This window comes from Puntigrus tetrazona, chromosome 19 (assembly GCF_018831695.1).
Source record: "Puntigrus tetrazona isolate hp1 chromosome 19, ASM1883169v1, whole genome shotgun sequence".
Lineage (NCBI taxonomy): Eukaryota > Metazoa > Chordata > Actinopteri > Cypriniformes > Cyprinidae > Puntigrus > Puntigrus tetrazona.
In genome coordinates, this window is record NC_056717.1 from 8,991,097 (window position 1) to 9,014,044 (window position 22,948).

General features: G+C 37.1%; 1 protein-coding gene across 3 annotated transcripts in view; it reads left to right on the forward strand.

Moving 5' to 3' along the window:
• atxn1a (ataxin 1a) overlaps nt 1-22,948 on the forward strand; it is an 86,280-nt gene that overhangs the window by 31,331 nt on the left and 32,001 nt on the right. The window contains exon 1 of one of the 3 annotated variants that reach the window (XM_043218391.1): nt 19,828-19,979. The exons of the other annotated variants lie outside the window; for them this stretch is intronic. The gene's annotated coding sequence lies outside the window, so the exon portion shown is untranslated. Of the gene's footprint in view, nt 1-19,827; nt 19,980-22,948 lie in introns of those variants that run through there. 3 annotated transcript variants of the gene reach the window in all.

Consider the following 22,948-nt stretch of genomic DNA (forward strand, 5'->3'; position numbering starts at 1 on the left):
GCAAGGTAGAGTTGTATTGTTGCTGTTTCATAAACGCCACCTGCTGTTAGAGATTGAATTTGCATTTTCATTCAGCCCTCATTCCTGCTGTTTTTGCTTCATGCAGATGTTTTATCGAGTATAGATTCACAAAACTAAAGTCAGACCTTTCTGTTTTTGCTTCAAATTTCAATGAAATGCATGTATGCAGCGTCTTTGCCTCTTAATTTTAAATGGAAAGGGCACAGGGCTTAATTTTTGATATGAAGAGATCTCTTTTATTTGTTTCATTTACTTACTGTATGAGATTAGCTTCTTTTTTTTTCTATTTAATTTGTTATCTGGCATATTTAGATTTCACAATGAAATCTACAGGCTATTTTTCAAGCAATAATAAAAGGACATGTTTTTATTCATAATTTATAATATCTTAAATTGATTTATTTTTAAAGAAATCATGAGAAATTTGTATCATGAATTATATTGCATGATGAGATGAGTCAATTTGTACAGTCCTACATATAATAGATAGGCCTAACAGATATAAAATTATATCATAAAAGACGTCCATTTCAAATAAATACTGTCGTTTTTAATTTTCTATTGTTCAAAGATGTTTCCACAATAATAAGCGGCACAATTTTTTTCAACATTGATCACACACAAAAAATATATTTTTGAGAACAAATCAGCATGTATTATGTGAGTAATCTCTGCTAAAACTATTTTAGTTTAGTTTAGGTTGGTTTAATCCAATAAAAGCAGCCTTGGTGGATGTAAGAGACGTCTTTCATGTAAAAGTGTTACTGACCCTAAACTTGCGTAATAGTGCATGTTAGAAAAGTATTAACATGAAGCATTAATTAATCTTGTTATTAATCATTTTCTAAAAATCTAAGTTAATTATAAACTGTCTACTGTAGCACATTTAAGGGATTAGAATCATTTCAAATTCCAATTTGAAGTTTAATAATTGTTTGTTTTTGTTTTCAAACCTGTGTGTGTGTGCACTACTGTCACATAAAATGGACGCCCACCAACTCAGCTTCCGTCTCCATCCTTGCGCTCAGCCATGCCTCACGCATTTCTCCCTGTCTTATTGTCACACCTGTTTGGAGGTTTCCCGGCCCCTGAAAACACACGTTTCATCACCCGACAGTGACAGGCACTGATTGGAGCCTCAGACCAATACGAGGGTGTGAAGAGGGGGCGAAGTCAGCATTCATCCCGTATTCTTTGGGTGGCTTTTCCTGCGGTTTCTCTCCTGACAGCCTTGGCTAGCACACAGGGCAGGCTGCTGTCACTGATAAGGCAGGTGACAAATGAGCCAGCCGCTGCCTACATCGGTTTTACATTTAAAAATGGCCTAGGCCATCTTTCGGGATGCCAGCGTGAAAGATTCCCACCCCACACCATCGGAGAGCTTTCTGATGTAACCCCCCCAGTTCAAGTCCATTTTAACCCCTTGCATGCACCATTGGAGGTTTGCTGGAGCGTCAGTGGCACTGCAGCTCTACAGAGAGACTGAAAGCAGTGTTGTTATTTTACGCTCTCCTCGTCTCCATGGTCACAGGGCAGATTGGAGTGCCAGCGCTGTGTGTTGTGATTGCGATGATGCCCTGGCAGCCAGAGAAACGGAGACACCTGTGGTGTACACTAGAGAGGGTGCTTGATCAATTGCATAGGATCCGCACTGAACACCAGTGCATTAAACATCTCTCACATCCACATCACTTTTCTCACTTTTTTTTTTTTTTTATCTATCAGTGCGCTTATTTGCTCGTTTCTTCTTTTCAGCGTAGTCCACTTCTGAAGTCTTTTAATTAGTGTTGTAGTCAAATGACATGTCGCTGTGAACCCAGTGAGCTTATGATGTCATAAAGGACAGTTATAGTTATGGTCAGCTTAGATATCTGATATGATGTACAGTGCTAGGCATGGGCATGAGAAAACGTTGCTATGTTTTTAATCGCTGCCCATTTTAGACCACGCTGTTGCTGTTTTTGAATATTTAAAGTCAACATGGAATCAAAATCTAAAAACATGCACTGGTGCAGATTAGTACAGATGTTCAAAGTACAACATGCTTGATGTACAGTCAACATTGTTAGTATTGTAGACCCCAAAACATTTACAGTCCTTATAATTTGAAAACTATCTATCCATCTAGTTTTCAGATGACAAGGACTGTATATTCTTCTATGTAATCACACACACTCAGAATTTCTCCATCAATGTTTAATGTTTCCTGAATTTCTTCAATAATCTACAATGGATGTTTGCATGTGTTGAGAACTGCTGATCTAGACTGCAAAAGCTGTATTTCTTTTTTTACTCAGGCATATGTCATGTTGTGGAGATATGGCAGGCTGCAAAAATGGTTTTCTTTTGACTTTACAGGTTTCGTTTTGAATCAGAAATGTAGTCTTGATATGGCTGGCGATGAACCGAACTGCAGTGATGCGAAAGATTACAAGGCCTAATTTTACAGATTCAGGAAATCCACACCGGACCATCTGATCTTTAATGCGGATGTGGTCTAGGCAGTTTGACTCAGTAAAATAAAAGACCCCAGTGCTGTTTAAAATCTGTTCTCATGGCCGTGGTCCATATGCTAATCATTAAACTCAGACCTCTCTTAAACACATGTTGAATGGCCACAGAACTTGGGCCCGTCGAGTCATTTCCTGTTTAAGTGTATGTGTGAGCATATGATACGCCTTCAGTGACTGTCAAGGTCTGGGAGTCATCGATCTTTACTCAAGTGAAAAGAAACAGGCCAGGATGAGGAGCGGCGGAAGATGATGGATGCCCCCATTCAGTCATTGAATAAGCGAAGGTTGTTACCGAGTAAGTTTAGTGCATTACGTTATTGACTCCACTATGAACGCCGCATGCTGTATCCATTGTCTGTACAGTTATAATCTTTTCTTCTGCGTCGGCGTGAGATCTGTGTTTGGAGAGCTGTTACTTCAGACCTAAAAATACAAGCTGAGTTCACAGCTGCGATGGAGGCTGCTGTGTTCGTTTCCTTATGGGCTCGAGGGTTCGCTGAAAAGCATGCGATGAGGCTGTGAAAAGGTGGGAAATGGGAATGCCTGTAGGGAGGAAGTGATTGTGAATTCTCTTTGACAGGGCTCTTGCTGCTTTTGTTACTTTTTTTAGTCTTTAGCATTTCTGTACTTCTCTTTACAGCTGTACGTGTCGATTCAAAGCGTATCTTATGGTAATGAGGAGCATATTTTAATAGTCCCTCCCATCCTTATATTCAGGGCCGTGAAGCTGTGATGTGAAACCTGGTGATTCCCATCACAAAGTGATTTGATACAGGAATGGGAGTTTTTATGTTCTTTTATGGGGTTTTTGGCCCGTTCATGTCAACAATTGTGTTGCTTTGGTGTTTAACCCTCATAATACATTCAAAAACAGTATAGCATATTTACATTCCATTCCAAAAGAATTGTTGTTTTATTAAACATAAATTAATTAGTTTTTTATATATATATATATATATATATATATATATATATATATATATATATATATATATATATATATATATACTACTACATACTACTACCGCTTTTATTACTTTATTGGATTCATGATGACTCAAAAACGGTCCAAATTTGTAAAACCTGCACACATATTTCTAACAAGACAACATGAATATTAACCAATATTAGAAAAAATCTGAAACAAAATCATTTTTCTTGCATAAACTTTCTCTTTCACATGAAAAAGTCTTTAGTAACAAAATTGATGTAATGTGTGTGTGTGTGTGTGTGTGTGTGTGTGTGTATACAATTAAAACATTACCTATGAAGTTCAAATACTCTAAATTATATATTGATAATAATGAAAAACTTCATAGGTAATTTACCCAAATGTTTAACTCTTTTAAAAATGGTCATATTTTTAAAAAAAAAGAATTGTGGAAAATATGACAAAAGTGTTATTTTAGGGACTAAACGCATTTAATGCACACAAAATTTAATTTCCTCCAAAAAAAACTGTTTTTAAAAATTGTCATGTATCTTTTCCAGTTCAAAAAAGATCTGAATAAGTTATAAGGGGTTAAAGTTTGTCATTGCCCCATATGGCAAAAGTCAAGATACACGTTATAACAGTTTTTACTAATTTTTAGCAAATGTTCGAATGTCTTGCATTGAGCAATTTTGGATAATTAAATGTTTTTATTTATTTAGACAAAGGATACAATTTTCAAACATTTATTGGTTATTGTTCACAATATGAAATAATTATCAACTTGTCTCAAATTGTAATATTAATGCACAGTAGAAAGTCAGTGTGAGATAGCGGACTCATAAAATTGACCTCTGTAGTGCTGTCTTTTCATGTAGAGGTCAAAGTGTTTCCTGTTAGAAGGTGCATTGAAGTTCTAATATGAGTCAAGTGAAAGGAGCTTGGGTATACGTCCATTAGATGTGCTGAACATGCAAAGACATCATTTCTCCATCTCAGCTTTCACATTACAGTCTGAACTTTATAGAGGAAATGCATCTCACCGAATATATAGAAAATGTATTTCTCTTACTCGCTTTCTGCTTTTTTCATGCACTCTGACTTGAGGTCTGGTTTCAGTCAAGGTTGTGGTTTATCTGTGGTTTTTCATCCCCCACAATTCCATAGGGCAGCAGTGAAAAGCTCAAGTGCTTGTTCTGTAACTGCCCTGAGGTTGTCAGTGTAAGCAGCGCTGCTGCATAAGCACCCATAATTACACCGACCTTGGGTCAGTGACGTGAATACCGTAACGAACAACTACAGAGGAAATGGAGCCATTTGACATTCAGAACACACTGTGATTGTTTCAAACACTGATACACCATTGTACAGAATGAGAGAGGAAAGGGTGTGTGTCAATTTCATTTAATTAATTAAAAGAGCGTTTAATTTGGTTGTAGTTGTGCAGGAATTTTTAACATTTTGTTATAGTGTTCCCTATACATTGGTGAATGTTTGAGAATTCACAACAAAACCAAGCATCAAAATGAATAAATCAATGAGTATGGTTCCGATTTCCAGCCCACGCTTTACTTCTTTGTACCGACTGACACATCCGTTAATTGATTCATTGTTTGTACTGCAGGCCATGGCCAGTCACCTCAAGACACCATCTCGATATTCCTCCAGACTTAGACACAGATAAATGGATCAGGATGGTTTGTAATAGACACTGGAGGAGCCGTAAAGAAGCAGAACACATTGATTAGGTGAGAGTGAGTCTGAGAGCTGAAGAAAGCTCCTCGTCTCAGCGCGTAGGACAAGGGCACTTATCAATAATGAGAAGATGGGAGTGATTGCTGCAACAGCGGTGAATCTCTATCAGCATATATACCATGCAGTGTCATATGGATGAGTTATGTTAGTGTGCATATAGTGGATGTTTAATGGATACGTGGGAGAGTTTCCATTTGTTTTAGCCACTATGGTTCTCTTCAACACTTAGTCTGTTGAACACTTTGTTGAAAACAAGGGACCCATCTGGGCAGCAAATACCAAAGCCAGACCACTCCTGATTCTCTCTCTCTCTCTCTCTCTCTCTGTGCCTGATGGTGTAGTGTAGTGGCACTTAAACTCCCACTCAACTGGACTGTATTCACTATCATATGACTAGTGTATAAACAGATAAACTGTGGCCACAAACATTATGCACTGACCAAAACAGATCAACTTCCTCTTATAGTAGCGATACTTTCGCCTGTTCTCACAAGGTTTGGAGGGACCGATAACTTTTTCTGTGCACTAGTGTGTAGTAAAGCACATAATGGAAATAATAAACGATATTTTTGTTCTTCTATGATGAGCGTAATGTTTATATTTTTAGTTGTCAGGATGTTAATGCTGCACTGATATCATAAAGAGGAAAACAATCTTTCATTTTAAGAAACTTTATTGTCATAGTTGAATGATACTTTTATTGTCTGTCTGTCTGTCTGTCTGTCTGTCATCCCTCCACGACTCTTGGATTAAACTAATCAGTTCATATGGATTTTGCTAACACAGACTTGCAATAGAGGGACTTCTTCAGGTTTAATTAAAAATATCTTAATTTGTGTTTCAAAGATTGACCCAAGTCTTAAGAGTTTTGGTTGACATGAGAGGGCTGTATGTAAAGCACATTTACTCACTTGATGTAAATTGGTCTTAAAGCAGCAGAATGGATGGTATTTCTGCAGGAATTCTCTTCAGCTCTTGGCCCTTCTGAATTCAAACACTTCCCTTCCAGACTTGTGCAGTGCATCAGAGCAAAGCAAGCAGGTTTCAATTAAAGAACGTGGGAGTTTGGCAATTTATTGTTACTCTGGACCTTCTGCTACACTTAGCATCGCAGTGAAGCCTGCAGAAGATGCACGTTTTTGTGTGTGTGTGTGTGTGTGTGTGTGCAAGCTAAATTGACGATTGTGAGAATGTCAGACTTTTGCAAGAGTGCCTTGATTTGAGCTTCTTGTGTGCGGGCGTCCTCGTGCTTGTGTAAGAGGCAGCAGATTCGATTGATTGAGAACTAAAAGCCCCGCTGAGGGGCGCAGACAGCTGTGAGGAGGGAGTTAGCTGTGTGTGTGTGTGTGTGTGTTTGTGTGTGCGTGAAATGTGTGGGCCTTAATGTAGATGCATTATCACAAGCGCTGGTCCATTAATAATGACACATGTAATTTGCAGCCTCTCTAGTGCCCTTCTTCCTTGTGCCCAAAATGGGATAAAAAGCCATGATTGGTGCGTTGTGTAGAAAGCTGTTTGTCAAACTGCGGATAGCCCTAATCTGCCACAAATAGGAGGATGGCACTGGCAAAGCTAACCGATTATAGCGGCCCCCGCTCCCCACAAAAATGTACGTACTGCCCATTTACAGCCGTTTAACTGCACGGTGATCCCACTGGGACTTTAGTGTGTGCAGTGGAGACGTATCAAATGACTGCAAATCGAAAGACATCAAACTGTGTGAACAATCCTTACGTTTGTTTTAATAAAGCCTGTAAACATGCACATTTTCAGCAGAATTCTTGAGAGGAGATGTCCTGTGATTTAGAGATGTAAAACAATTAATATTAGAAAATAAGAAACAATATAATATAAATACTTTATACCGTATGTACTTTATTATAGTATTTATACAATTGAAAAAATATATTATTATATTTATTAAAAAACATGCTAGCCTTCCCAGTATTTGTTTACATGCTCTGATCTGAATTCGATTTTTGATTTCAGTTTTTTTTTTCAGACAAAGCCTTTAAAATAGAAAGATCTTTGAATTCATTCGAGAAAGGAGTTCAATTCAAAGTGTTACATGCTTAATTGCTGTCAGATAAATTTAGTGGATTGTCATTAGAGGATAGCCCTATTTATTTAAAATATAATATTAAAATATTAAAAAAACTGAATTATAAAGATAAAGGTGTGCCGTGGAATTTGAAAAGTATATGAGGAAACTGGGTACTGTGAATGACCCGGCTTTGTCATGCTTTTTTCATAGTTGTGTCTTTTTACACAACTTGTACGTTTGTGAGGTCTGATGCTGCGTAAATTGCCCTGTAAAGGGACAAATAAATATATTACAACAACCCCAAAGATGTAGAACAGGAACCGTTTTTCCTTTCGCTGTGCAGACATGTCGACAAGCAATGACAGACAGCAACAGACAGTCACAGCACTCATTCAAACAGAGAGAACGGATGGAGAAATGACAGAACAACAGACAAACCACATCTGGAGTTTTTTCACACTACGTAACGACAAAGCTAAATGACATACGCTATATAGAGCGATGCTACACATTAAAAGGCATCTGATCGGTTGCTATTTTGGCCTTTTTAAATGGTAAAAATAGGAAAAACATCTATTTGGAAACAAGAATGAATCGGAGGTATACCATCTATATAGCATCTATATCTACAGCAATACTGTTTTTGATAGATCGAAAAGGAAACGAGCGGTATCACCCTTACCTTATCCCAGCGTTTTGCTTCTCAAGTAAACTGATCGTGTTTCAAGACTGCTGAGAGACATTTCCTGGAAAACAAGACACTGATTAAAAATAGGATTTTATGCAGTGTGTAGGAAAATCCTTTCATTTCAGCTGCATCTGCTCGTGTGAGTGAATGTGCACACACGCCACCAGCAAGCATCTGTTCTTGTGTGTATGTACCTATGTTGGGGATAAAGTGCATGAAAGGGCACAGGTGCGGTTGACTCAGCCTTTTAGACTTAAGTTTGTGAAGCCGTTCGGTTTCTCCTGCTTACTTCTCGGTCTGGCAGAAATGCTAAGCGTGCTAAATGCAAAGGGCCATCGATGGTTGTAATCGGTGAGCGAGCTGTGGGCTGCTGTGATTCGCTGCCCACGAACAGAGCTGTAAAACCAGCTGGGCTCCTAGTCAAGGTTGATTGGATTGCAAATAGCATTGAGCGGAAGGATCGGCCCACGTCTGTGGCTATCACCGTTAATGACCTCTGCATTGTGCCTGAATTAAAGCCTGTGACAGTGGCTGCTCAGTGTGGATGAACACGAGAAATATATTCATGAAATCAGCCTGAACTAATCATTCTCATAACAAGAATCCTGAATATTTGTTGCCATGTACTTCCTAAGGTATAAGTGATTGTTACAGTATGTTATTTTATGGCTGCACAAGGTGTTCTCAATGAATGTTAGCACGTTGTTGTTGTTGTTTTTTGAGGTTGTACCCGGTTGAACTATTTTAACAATGTCCTTACTGTCTTTCTGGGACTTCAACATGTCAGTCACATTACTGTCTATGCTGCGCTCAGATTTCAGCAGAAATATCTTCATTTGTGTTGTGAAGATAAACAGAGATCTTAGATGTTTAGATGTTAGGAACAGCTTGAGAATTGCATTTTTGGGTAACTGTTCCTTTGAACCTCTTAAAGGTATAGTTCACCTAAAAATAAAATGTTGGTCTTTGGTGATTGAGAAAATGCAAGCCATTGGCTACCATCATTTAACAGCGAAAAAAAAACAAATGCAAACAAGACAAAATTAACACACGTGGCTCCTGACGATATATTGAGTATTAAGAAGCGTGATGAAGGCAGATGTTGCTTTTCCACAATCTGTTTCTTTTAAACAGTTCTTTTAAAAAGACTTGTGCAATTTAGTTTGTTGACGTAATCATGCAACGATATAATGAATATGCAGTTATGTTATTAAAGCACCCAATAATGATGTAATACTTCTTTAAAGTAGAGTTGTGTGATATGTGCTCAGTGGCGTAAATTAAGAAAAGAAGAAGAAAAAAAAAGCCTCAAGCTCAGAGTTCTCATTTCCCATTTCTTAAAATCCCTTTTTTTTTTTTAAATGCTCAAAAACACATACGATCTATACGTTTTCATGACCATATAGCACACCAACCAGCGTGTAACCATGATAGAGATGATCATGTCAGCTAACAGTGTCAACTACGAATCTTCTTTACTGCTTCTTTAAGAAAGTCACCTACATCTTGTAGGTCCGAGTAAATTAACAGCAAATTTCTATTCATTGCGAACTATCCTTGGGTGAGTTTTGCTTGTAGCTTATAACTGTTCAAAAATCCCTATAGAAGAAAATTCACAGGAAAAATACTTCCAGAATTGAAAAAAAGCAGACAGGCACTGTCGTAAAAACATTTTGCTTTTGCTGACATTTGCTTAAGCAAACACTATTCTTTATCGCATGAAGATCTTGTTGCAAGTCTCTTTACAGCTGTGACGTCGTTAACATGCTAGGACTAAGTGTTGCCACTGTCATAATATCTGGTCTGTGAAGTTCGAGAACAGCAGCTCGGCGAACGAGCGCAGAGAGAAGTGTATGAGAGCAGTTTCCGCGTCGATCCACGGAGAGCGTAACTGGTGATACTGTGCTTGGCTCCAGCTTTGTCTGTGTCCCGCGACACATCGGCTCTCTCAAGACCGCATTTACCCGATACGTGTAGGAAGGGTGCGGATCAGAGGCCTCTTTTACTTAAACATGGCCACTGATACTCGGACGCAGATTCTGCACGCCGACATAATTCTCTCACACGCGTGCACGCATGCTGGCTTTCACACACTTGTGTAGTGAGTGTAAGTAATCCCCCCTGCTGTTTCAGGCAGTGACTCATCATAAACACTCATGCGGCTGGCCTCGCTGGAGTACACACCGTCCTGCTAAACCACACACACAAACACACACTGTAGTAACGAGAAATGAAAGCGCAGGCTTCTTACTAACAAGCACACACATGCTTTACTACATGCTCTCTTGTAGTGATTGTAGTTAATAATATTGCAAAATGCTGCCATAGGCAATATATAGGCGGGGTCCAAGAGTGGGAGCGCTTTCTGGTTCAGCATAAGGTACATACCATACAAATGCGTTCTTTAATTATTTATAGTTTTTTTATATATATAGTTTTTATGTAGTTTATTATAATTTATAGATTTTTTTTTTATTTGATGTAAGTTCATTATAGAGTAATTTCTCATTTTATTTTATGGTTTAATTTTATTTTACAGTCATGTTTGTAGATTATCTAAATCATTTTATTTGTATTTATTTTATTGTTGTATTAGTTTCTAATTAATTTAATGGGTTTTTTTTTTCTAACCATGTGTAGAGAATTACTTTTTGTAATAGTTGTAGATTATTTACATGATATTTCGTATTTATTATTATTTTGTTGTATTAATTTTTTTGTGTGTATTTTGGTTTCTTATATAGGTAAAGACAACATATTTAATTAAATCAGTTTACTTTTACTATTTTTTATATTTTAGTAAATTAAAGTTATTTTTCATTTTTATACATGAGTATAAGCATATGCACCTATGTAATGTATATTTAATTTTAATATTCACCTCCTCTGCCTTCCTTATTGTAATATTTTGTGTATAATTATGTATTTAATTTTATTAAACACAGATATCTCAGTTTTTTTTTAAATATATACATATATTTGATATTTTATTTATTTATATATTTTAGAAATGTATGTATAGACTACATGTTTATTCAATTTTTTTTTGTTGAAACAATATTTGCATTTGAGTCAGGACCACTACTGTCACAGTGACACGCAAACATGTTTGCTCACATGCATGCATAGACACACACAACATAAAGCCAGCGGAATGGTTACCCACAGCAGGAAAACCACACGGCACATGTAAATGAGATGCAAGGGAAGTGTGAGTGCACAGCTCCCATGCAAATGTAATGGAGACCTCAAAGACAGAGGTTATAAATAGACTCGCAGCGTGCGGTTGCCTCAATGAACACCACGTCGCTCTTAAAGCGACACGCACGACACATTCTCGTGCAAACGTGCACACTTCAGGGCACTTGAAAGGGCGATTTGGAGTTCACACGAGCGAATGCTCAAAGCGACATGTAACCCAGTTAAACAGGGGCCTGTGACGTCCGTCTGCACAGATTTTGTATTGTGTGCAGTTTGTTCAAAACAGACACACTCTTATCCTACTGTATTACAGAAAACCCTTTCGGAGAGAAGAGAGGAGGAGAATTTTGGAGAAAAGAAAGGCACGAGATGTCATTACGGGAATTTTTCAAATAATGGATGAGAGTTTGCCAGGCATGCGGTGTAATGTAAGCATTAGTCTGTTCTCACAGCGCCAGGCTAAGAGACGCCCTTAAAACTGCCTGCAAAAATGTCACATTTAAACATCACACTGTCAAAGGTTGCTTTGCTAAACCTGTATTCTCCCGCACAGGGGTTCCCTCTCATTTGTGTGTACCTTCTCTCATTTTGCTTTTCTTGTGTTTACACTCATTCATGACCTGGAGGTGTTTAATCAGGTTTTGTGCTGTTTTCCATATTGTAGTGATCTTAGGAAACCGCCCACCTACCCACCCGCTTCAAAACATTTGCATACAAACTCCATTTGCTGTTGCAGAGAGTGCTGAACTTCACGTTCACACCAATCATGAAGGTTTTTATCCAGATGGCTACACGGGGTCTTATGAGGGTCCTATGACCAACCTTACAACACAAAGCTGGAGCATTAGAGCTGCATGATCTGGAATCACCGCCTGTATCTTTATATAGTGCAACATTTGAGAAAATGGCAATTTGTAGTGGTGTCACAAAACATAGTGGACGTTATCAATAGTGATCATTCAGTCCCATAATGCTCTGGAATAATGAGCGTACAACTGACGTACTCTCAACTGTTGTTTGTTTTCATTCTCAGTGAGGTATATTGATGGAATAATTATGGTGGACGTTTTAATAACACCAAAAAAGGCACTTTTTGCAAGATTCAGGATATTAAAAAAATCCCAACCTTATAAGCAGTGAAATTAACTTTTAAGGAAATTTTTGCCTCCTTAAAGGGATTTTTTAGTTTAGTTTTGTTTTGCCTTAATTGTACATTTAATCAATACATTTACAAACTGTTTAATGCAGCTCGGAGATTCCATAAAATAATATTATATTATAAATAATATTGAGATTATTGTTTTAAATACGAATAATATTGAATATGCAAATATGAAATGTTGGGGGGAAAAAATTAATTAGAATTTAAATATGAAGTCAAAATCACCAGTAGAAGGCGACAAATCTTGGTCCGATCACTTAATTGATTCTGAATCAGTTTTATAAATGGGTCACTGAATTACTGACCCATCCATTTATTAAAAAAAATTGCTGAATCGTTTAGGAACAAGTATTGATTGGAGAGTCCAAGAGTTCTGCTGTAACTGTTTGGAGATATTTTTTGTTGGAGAAATCAATATTGTATAAAATGCGCACCACCTAATATTAACTTCAGTATAGCTATTATTTAGTTTATTTAGGAAAGGATAATTATACCAGCCGTTTGGACAGTCAAAACTAGACTGTCTGTCCTGAAACCAGACAGAAGGCCACCCTAGGAGATATGTAGGTAATAGTGAATGAGTTTATAGGGGATGATTTAGATACAGCCTCGCTTTTGTATTGTAGTGACTATAAAACATTGCTCACCAAGCAATTCTCGTTGATTCAAAATCCTGCTGGACATAAATATGAACATCAAATATGTTATAATTGTTTGTTATTTTGTCGCATCGTACTGCTTTGTCCGTTTCGGTGTGGACAGACAACAATCCTGCCTAGTTAGAGCACATCGAAGGTGTTTTACGGCCTGGTGTCAGGCTCAGCGCCGCTTGTTCAAACGCAACCTAAAACCATATGGTAGCCTAACCACATGCAGTTATTACACATCAGGTTTCTTCCACGGTCATTTCCACTGCGCCACATATAACAACATACAGTAATCTTGAGATCTGATTAAATAATCCTTGCCTTCATCACACCGAGGCGCTCCCGTCGAACACTGGCTGCAGATGAGAGTAATTCTCAGTGTAATACCTGTGTAAATATTCCTCGTTTCCCCCTCGAATCACTTGAAATACAGCACCATCTGGCGTCTAAAAGCAGCAGTGCGTTATCATCCTTCTCGTTTGATGTAGTTCAAACAGTTTGTGTATAGGAATAAAAACTCAGTCGGTTATCCATACAATATGTTTCCTTTTGAATTTAATATCCTTTACATAATCTGACTGTATGGCGTTTCTCAATTCTGCAGAGTCCTTATATGCTATCAATTATGTATGAATGAGTTTTTTATGTCAGCACAAAGCTCGTTCGCTCTTCTTTCAGGCTTGTCTAACAGTAGGGGGTCTGAAGGAGCGGCGGTCCCATACGCGCTTTTGAGGAGTCATGAGGGCTTTGAACGTTTGAAAATCTGCAGAAATAGACTCTCCCATCCATCTCCCATAGTCTTGTCTCTCACTCTCTTTCTCTTTTATTTTCTCCCTTTTTTGCTGTTGCATCTGTTCATCTGCCTTTGCATCTCTGCAGCTTTGATTCTTTTTCGTAGACATGATGTTTTTTTTTTTTTTTTTCTGTCTGTGAGGCTCAGTTGCAGGGGTTAGACTGGAGGTGTTGTAAAGTGAAAACCTACGCATATAAAGTGTGTAGGCGCTTGATTAATTTGCTTGTCCTCTCTAACTGCGGATAAACCGACGGGAGCGAGTTCTGCTTTTATGTATTTTTTCATATTCTGTGTCTAGCGGACTACAGTACGTGTTTGTTTAAGACTAAATAGCTCACGAAGTCACAAAGCTCTGTTTGTCTGAACCTTCTCATTCAATGCCAAACATTTCTGTAAATGCTGTGGTCAGAAAGAGCATGTTAAGAATGACGCAGTGTCTGCGCATGAAGGAATTTTCCAGAGTTTGATATGTAAATTCAACTAAAGCTGAAAATAAAACATTGTAGCATGCTTCCAGCTGTATATGACACACACACACTAGTATAATAGTATACGTTATTTTAATGCTTTTTTTAATGCTTTTCGTTTTCACTTTGAAATTGGTATAAAATTTTGCAAATGATTGCAAAGAAACAAATTAAACGCCATTGAATATATATATATATATATATATATATATATATATATATATATATATATATATATATATATATATATATATATATATATATATATATATATATATATTTAATAATTCATTTTTTTGTACAACTGTAACATTTACAGTGTAGGAAAATTAAAGAAAATAGCAGTTAATTTTATCATATTGTGCTATTTTTATCTCATATTAAGATTTTTTTATTCAAATAAAGTTTACTATGCTGACATATGTACAGCTATGTCATGTTCCTATTTCTCATGTATCTGTTATTTGCAATCCTGCTGTTGAAAATATGATAAAAGTTTTGTTTTGAGGTGAAGGCAAACAAAATAAATAAAGTAAAACAACATACAAAAAAAAGACACACATGTTGACATGATGGGATGACAGTGTCAGTCAGATTGTCAGAGAAGAGCAGCACCTATGAGCACTGAGTGAGAGAAAGAGAGAGACGAGCAGAGAATGAGAGAAGTTAAAAGGAATGAGGTCAGCCTGGGGTACGACACGGTAACCCGAGAGAAGTACCTGCCCCTCACACTATCCATTACTGCTGCATTTGTCCCAGCTGAGCACAGCAGGAGAAACGTAGGAAGCACAAAGCTATCTCTCCATCAGTCCCTCACAATGACCCAAAGACGGCCCTGAATGAACCTGTCACGGATTGAGTTTTACTACTTTGAGTGTGACCAGCAGCTCTGAGTGGCTTTTTAGGCAGTTGTAAATGATGTGTGTGTGTGTGTGTGTGTGTGTGTGTGTGTGTAGAAGAGATATCCACTTCCCTTCCTCCTGTTGTACCTCTCCAGTAGTTTTGCACAAAGGGAACGTATTGAATGGTGATTGCAGGTTGAGTGACAGGCTTTGTGATTGTTAATGACACGATTGCGCTTGTCATGATTTATTTGTGACCATATCTACAGCTGAGGTATCAGTGTTCAACTGCCCTGGTAAAATTCTCTGCATTTTCGGGGCAGTCCATTAACAAATTCCTAATTATTAATCAAAACGGCGACTGTTTGAAAATGAACTATATTTGTTTAATTTGTGGTGAAGTAGTGAACCTTATGATATGTGGTGCATGTAAAATAATAAGCGATACAAACGTGGCCCAATTAAGTTGGGTTTTAACACTACTTTTCATTAGTAGGTAGATATTCACCAAGGTTGCATGCATTTGTTAAAGTATGCAGCAAACCAGTAATATTGTGAAATGTATTTACAATTTAAAAGTTACTTATTTCAAGTTGTTTTTTTATTGTAGTTTGTTCTTTACATAGCAAAGGTTGACTTTTAAATAGTAGTGTAAGTGTAAATATTCATGTGTGATATGAAATGTGAAATGAGATTCATGTTTAAATCTCAAAAATGAATCTAAATATAAATCTTGAACTCAATTAAGAGAAAATGCAAACTTGCATATTTGCATACTTGCAACATATTCCCTAATATGACAATTTTTACTAAAACATTTAATGATTTTTTTTTTTTTTTTTTTTTTTTTTGTAGCACCTTTTCTTTTACATTCAGCACCTCATAATATTATTTCTAAAATACTTCCAGAGCTGTTAGGCACATTATTAAATAACATTACAGTGTACCAGGCAAAGCCGTCATCCATTAATATTACACCGAGACATCCGTCCTCCAGTATGAGTCACTGGTTTTCTGTGCTTGTTTCATGTATAAATATTGCTTTTTCCCTGGCTGAATAAGCTAGTCCTGTCTCATTATGTTAAATGGTGGAATGAATAGACTGTAATATTGCTGTGGAAACAGGGAGCATCCCTCAGCACCGAGACCGCGTGAAGTCATTTCTCATCATTATAAACGCAGCCACTCGCTGCACGGCTGCTCGCACTTTGTGGGATATATATGTGTGTGTTTGTGAAGCGGATTCTCATTGGGTGGCTCCAGCCATCTGGCATTAGCTGAGATGAACTCATTGCTGCTTCTCTATTGATCGGTGAAATAACTGAGCTGCTGTAGTAATGATGTCATCACCTGCCTCTCAGCGCTGACCTTGAATGAAGAGAGTGACTGAGCATGCTCACTGGGCTGCTCTGTCTCTGTGTGTGTGTGTGTGTGTGTGTGTGTGTGTGTGTGTGTGTGTGTGTGTGTGTGTGTGTGTGTGTGCGCACGCACGCTGAAAGAAGGAAAGCTTTCAACCTCACACACTCACACACACACACACACACACACACACACACCTGCTGCTGAATTCCTTTGAGGCACTCCATCTTGTTTCCTCTCTGTCCGGTGAGAAAAGAGAGCTGGTGTCTGCCATGCCACTTCCGTCTGTAGAAGAAGAGCACCATGATTACTTTGTGTGCAAAGCATATGGTGCACCTTGTGACAGCGGTATGAGGCATTCATGCATCGTTATGTTTGAGCGTAAATGGCTTGATTTGACATAAAAAGCCTTTGTGTTATCAAATAGGTCTGATTAGGTCTGTTCGTTTCATTTCAGAACGAAAGCACGGGTTTATAGAAATAGTTTATCTTAGGTTCTGAATGATCTTATCCCAGATCAGTTACTCTCCCTTGTGGTGCATTTCACCCATCTGGCTTTCTTTCTTTAGCTGAACAGAGAAATTTAGAAAACAGTTCTGGTTTCATTTATATCATGTAACTATACATTACTCTTCAAAAGTCTGGGGTCAGTAGGAAAAAAACCTATACAGCAGCGATGCATTCTATTGACCATAATGACAAAAGAGACATTAAAGGACTTTTTTATTCATCAAAGATGAAAAAAATGTCAGCATTGTAGAAGGATTTCTGGGGAGCTTTGCCACCATTTAATAATAATAAAAAAAAAATTAAACTAAAAAAATGATTTAAAACTTATTTAAAATCAATTAAAAATAAAACATCTATTGTAATAAAATGGAATAAATGTTTTTTAATCAAATAAAAACAGCCTTGGTGAGCATAAATGACTTCAAAAACATAAAAAAAAAAAATGAATGAGAACTTGAGCTCTCAAGCTTCAAAAAGGTGAATACCTTCATAAAATTAATCAGTAATGTAGCCCATGCATTTTGAATGCATAGTGAATAAGGAATTATCTTTCAGTCTGTTCAAATATTTGCACTACTTGCATCAGTCAGTCTTTCCAATCTGCTTATACTGTGAGTCATCTGTCGTGACTCATTTATATCTGAATCAAAAATGTATTAAAACTTTAAGTTTTTACTTTGTTTATTTTACATGGGCAGTATTTCACCAAAATGTGACATATGACAGTTTCTCAATACACCCACTATTGGTAGCTGTGGGAAAGTCAGTTTTGCTCCCTATTAACACAGATGTGCCTCAATCAGGTCCGTCCATTTATAGGAAGGTAAGGAGGGATTTTAAGAGCTGTACACCCTAAACTTTCCTGAATATTCCTGATGGGTCACTCCCATAATCCTCTCTGTTCTGCACTCTCCCTCTCTTCCTATGTTGTCTCTTTTCCTGCTAACCGAGCTCCGCTACAAGGATGGTATTGGCTTACTGCTTGTCCTATATCTGCTCATGGGAACCTTACACGACACACTGTGTTGTGTAACACACACACACACACACTACTCTACTCTAACATGGACTTTGTGGAGCAGACTTGCACAAGAATACAAACTTGTTTTAGGAACCATAAACAGGTACAGGGAACTGGGATCTTGTTCATGTGTGCTTGCTTGCCTGAGTATGTTGTATTGCTGGCAATATTCGATATCTAAGATATGTCTGAATTAATCACTCTCCTTCAATCTGATGTGAAATTTCCCATGTGACGATAAGGGGATACGATCAGGGCTTTAGAGGCTGAGGATGATGCAGAATTAAAATAAGAGCTGAACCTTTACGTGATGAATGTGATGCCAAGACGGTTTCATTTTCAACTCCTTTAAACTGCAGGTATAAATAACTACGTTTTCTGAAGGGCGAAATTCACAGATGTAGTGCTAGGGTGTTTTTGTTGGTCGCTTAGTAGTTTTTAAGGGTTCTGATCCATTAATGCATTGTGATGTCGTTGTTGGGGTGTTCTGGATGGTTGCCAGGGTGATGCTGTGCAGCTGCTGAGGTGCTCTGATGGGTTTATTAATTTGGTTGATGGGTTGTTTTGTGTGGTGACTTGATGTGGCTAATTGGTTGATATCATATAGACACGATTAAGCAGTAAAAATGCAATAGTTGCACTATCACGGTTACACGTTTACATGATGCTGCTGTGCTACTTTGTCATAAACACATATCATTTATATGCTTTTTTTCAGCATTGTGGTTTAAAAAAGAGAGGTTTTAAGCCATTGAAGTGTAATCAGCAGTAAAGAAAACTAAATGTGGATATCATAAAGTCCTTATTTAAAGCAAAAATAATATAGTGATGTGTGTGTATATATATATATATATATATATATATATATATATATATATATATATATATATATATATATATATATATATAATTCTACATATTTCCACCCCTAGTTCAGGGGGTGAAAATCTTAACCTTCATCAGTCTGATCACTTATCTTCAACAAGCCACGTGATTTCAGATTTTATTAATTTCTGTAGCAGAGACGTTGCAACATGAGTTGCTTAGTGAAGTTTAATATAATAGTTTCTTGCTGAAATGTTCATCGTTAGTAAAAGGTTCTGCAGGTCTGCATTCGACGCTGATGCGATCCGATTCTTTTCTGATTCTGACAATGATCTGGTGATTAATAGCAGAAGAGATAGCAACTTCATTTCATTTCTGCTGGTGGCAAAAAAATGTGGAATTGAAAACAAACAAAAAAATCCTGCTTAGTGTCACTTCCTATATCTATATCTGGTCTTTTTGTTTTAGGTTTCTGTCAGGCAATATGTCACCTCTGAAACACATTGTACAAAGCTAGTAGTATGTCATTTCTTAGAAGTACAGTATGGCACAATACACACTGGTAATGTGGTAATGTAGAAATTACTCGTGTTCAGTCAAACCAAACAAGTCAAAGTTTGGTTGACAGTTGCAGCAGTAGTAGATCAAGCATTTTTGTCATTCTACACATACATGTCACCTTAAACACCGACCTGGCAGTCTTGTTTACCCAACACCAACTCCTAGAGCAAGGGCTGATAGTAACTTTGAGGGAAGTGACATTCAGGGAAATGTTTAAATGATGCTGGCAGTGTGAGCTGTGTCTCATAAAAATACTGAGCTTGCAGAATTACCCCGTTGCTGTTTACGACTTGTGCCTACATCCGCAAACATGTGACACATGAAAGGGGAAAAACGCATTAAAGTGACAGTAATAGTGTTTGAAGGTGTTATTTTTCATGTTAAAACGGCTCAATGGATCTGGTATCACCATGCAGCCACAGGATTTAGCTTTAACCTCTGATTTCTGGAAACTCAAAATAGATTCATTGGAATTAGTATCATGCTTGGTTACCTATTGATGAACAGCACCCGGTGTAATAATTTTCTCACTGTAGTAATGCAGATCTCCTCATGACTCTGGGTTAGATTGATCATTCACGCTGTGCTCGTAGCAGCGCTCTCGAGCTCTTCTGAGTTGTGGAATAGAGACATTTTGAGGTAGGATATTTAAGCTGCAGAATCTGCCGTACAGAATGTTTAATTTTAGTGCATTTGACAAGCAACCGGTTTCTGGATCCTTTTTAAATCAGCCGGTTTTAGTGAGTACTAGAACTACAACCGGGTAATTCCACTTCAACACTCACAGTTACCTGCAAAACTTGACTAGATTCCAGCAAATAGTTGTCTGTCCATCCTTTAAGTGAAAATGTGTGATGCCACGCACACACAGCCAGTCAGAAAATATACGATGTTAATTATACAGTTTTGTTCACTCACAGTTTTCTTGAATAATTAGGATATGTTGTTGTGCAACTGTTATATAAAACAGAAAGATGAATTCAAACGGCATTCAGAAGCATTTATATTTTCCACCATTTCTGTTGTGCAGCAATGAACATTTTTACTTCTGGATTGTTCGTCATACTGGAAATGGAAGATCAATAAAATACATTGCATTGTAGTATTGCATGCAACACATTCTGGGAAATTAAGCACGTTATCTAAATAATTTCAGATTTGATAGCCTATCTAGGAAAATAAAAGACATTACAAAAGAGTTCTGAAAATATGTGCAATTTAGGCTAATGTTTTAAATTGTGTGTGGGACACATTTAATTAATAGCATATGTGCACAGTGAATTATACATTACAGTACCATTGATGTGTACTATCTACTGAACATGGTATGTTTGAGTAGTTTAGTTTATTGATTTATAAATCGCATTTAAAAATAACAGATGTTGAAACCAAAGTGCTGTACAGAAAATATACAACAAGATTAAAACCAGACAGTATTAAAACATGAGAAAATGTACACTCTCAGGAAGAATTAAAACACAAAGAAGAGAAATGGGTCTTCCAAGAGGATTTGAGTACAGAAGTAGAAGGTGCAGGTAAAATACAGAAGAAGACTATTCCACAGAAACCTGATTATCTTTAACTTTGAGACAAGAAGCTGAAATTGACTACATGATCAAAGGGGTCTTTAAAAAACGCAATAAATCATATAACAAAGAATAAGAAACTAATAAGAATAAGAAATGATAGCTATGTCTCTGAGTAATATAACCTAGCTGAAGCTTAATGCAAAAAGAAGAGGACCCAAAATGGAACCCTGCAGAACACCGTAAGTGTTTGAGTATTAGGTAACACTATTTAAAGGTGTCCTTGTTACACATCACATGTACTTACTGTTATAATAAAAATTAATTATGCATATTTTCATCCAAGTAACCCTAGAAGCAAAATCCTAATCCTAACTCTAAGATTTTAGTAAGTACATGTAGTCAGTTAAAACCGAGTATTATTATAGTGTGGTTTTTTCTTTCTAAATTAACATACACTAATGAATCATCTACAATAAGATCACGTATGATGCATGTTATTCCGAGCTTCTCATGTTTTGATACCAGAGGATAGTCTGTGTGTCTACATATAATGTTGTGTTGACTGTCTATAACACTTATGTCTTGGTTTTCTCCACTGTTGCGTTTAGGTTTCTCACTCGTTCTCTCCCTCGTTCACATGTTCACACATCCCACTATCTGTCCTCAGTCTCAGACTCCTGTAGCACTAATGGCTGTTGTCACAAGTTTTACTGCACCCACCCGCTGCGACCATCTGTCTGGTCTCTCTCTCTCTCTCTCTCTCTCTTTCTTTCTCCCTCGCTCGCTCTCTCGCTCTATCTCTCTCATCAATGATGCTTTATCAGCATGTCTGCCAAAATACAATGTTGCCAAAGCAGTACAGAGGATAATTAATCTGCAGAATTGGACGATATGGCAGAAGTGTATACTTGTTAATCACCGCAAAGAAAGCCTGAAATGACATTGACGTATAACCATGACCTCTCCTCTTCCTCATTAGCATCACAACTTAAGCCATAAAACCTGCTTCTTTGGTGCTAGGATTCTGCTATAGAATAGCATTATTAATAAGCAGTAAATAAAGAATATATTGAGGGAAAAGTTGTAATTAATAGTTAACAAGACTTACCTATTCTAAAGTGTTATCTATAGTATAAATTATGTATTAAATACATTTTGTTTATTTTAAGTAATTTTATATATGTTTTTTAGCATTTCAAATTTATATTAGCACATTTTTTCATTTTTAGACAAGTCTTAAGTTTTAAATGCATATGTATTGTAAAATATCTCATAAATTACTTTTTATAAGCAATATTTAATTAAATAATTATATTATATATAATATAATGTTATAGTGTGGCAAAAAGCATAGAGAAAATTTTGAATTTGAAATAAATAAAAATATATATATGATCAAATTTACTATAAATTATCTGGCAATACATTATGATATATTATTTTTTACTTTTACTTTTTATCTTAAACTTAATTTTGAAAAGCAAAAAAAATCCAGCACCTTCTAGATGTTTGTGATTGCTAAGAAAGGCTGAGGTGAACCTGAAATCAGCCTTTTTTTATACAGGGCTTCCAGTTCCAAAAGATTAGTTGACTAGTCAACTTTTAAAAATATTTTTGCACATCCCTAGTTGCAACACAAATGCTACATAAGCAGAGGGCATGTCATTTGGAAATAGATTGCTGCTATCTAATCCTCTGAAGGCAACAGTTTATTTCTCACGTAATGCCCCAGAGATAAATGATACACGGCTTCCTTGCTGCAATCTGCAATCTGTGCGGCGGAGTCCTACTCCTGAATACTGATCTAAGATCTGCGCTTCTGGGAGTTGAGGGATGTGATGTCATTCCCGCTTTATGCCTCGTGGAATACCGCAGGTGGTTACTGAAAGAAACCAAACAAAGTCTAGCAGCAGCCACGGTGCGTGCCGCACGCTCAGCGCTGATCTGAGAGCAGCTAATAAGGACCATCTTTATTTAAAGAGCACACTCACTGTACACCCACACCTCCGCCTTTGTGTTGTCTTGTTACTCGGTTTCCATAGCGGTCCGTTCTGTGTTGTGAGCGTCTGAAGGGAGTGG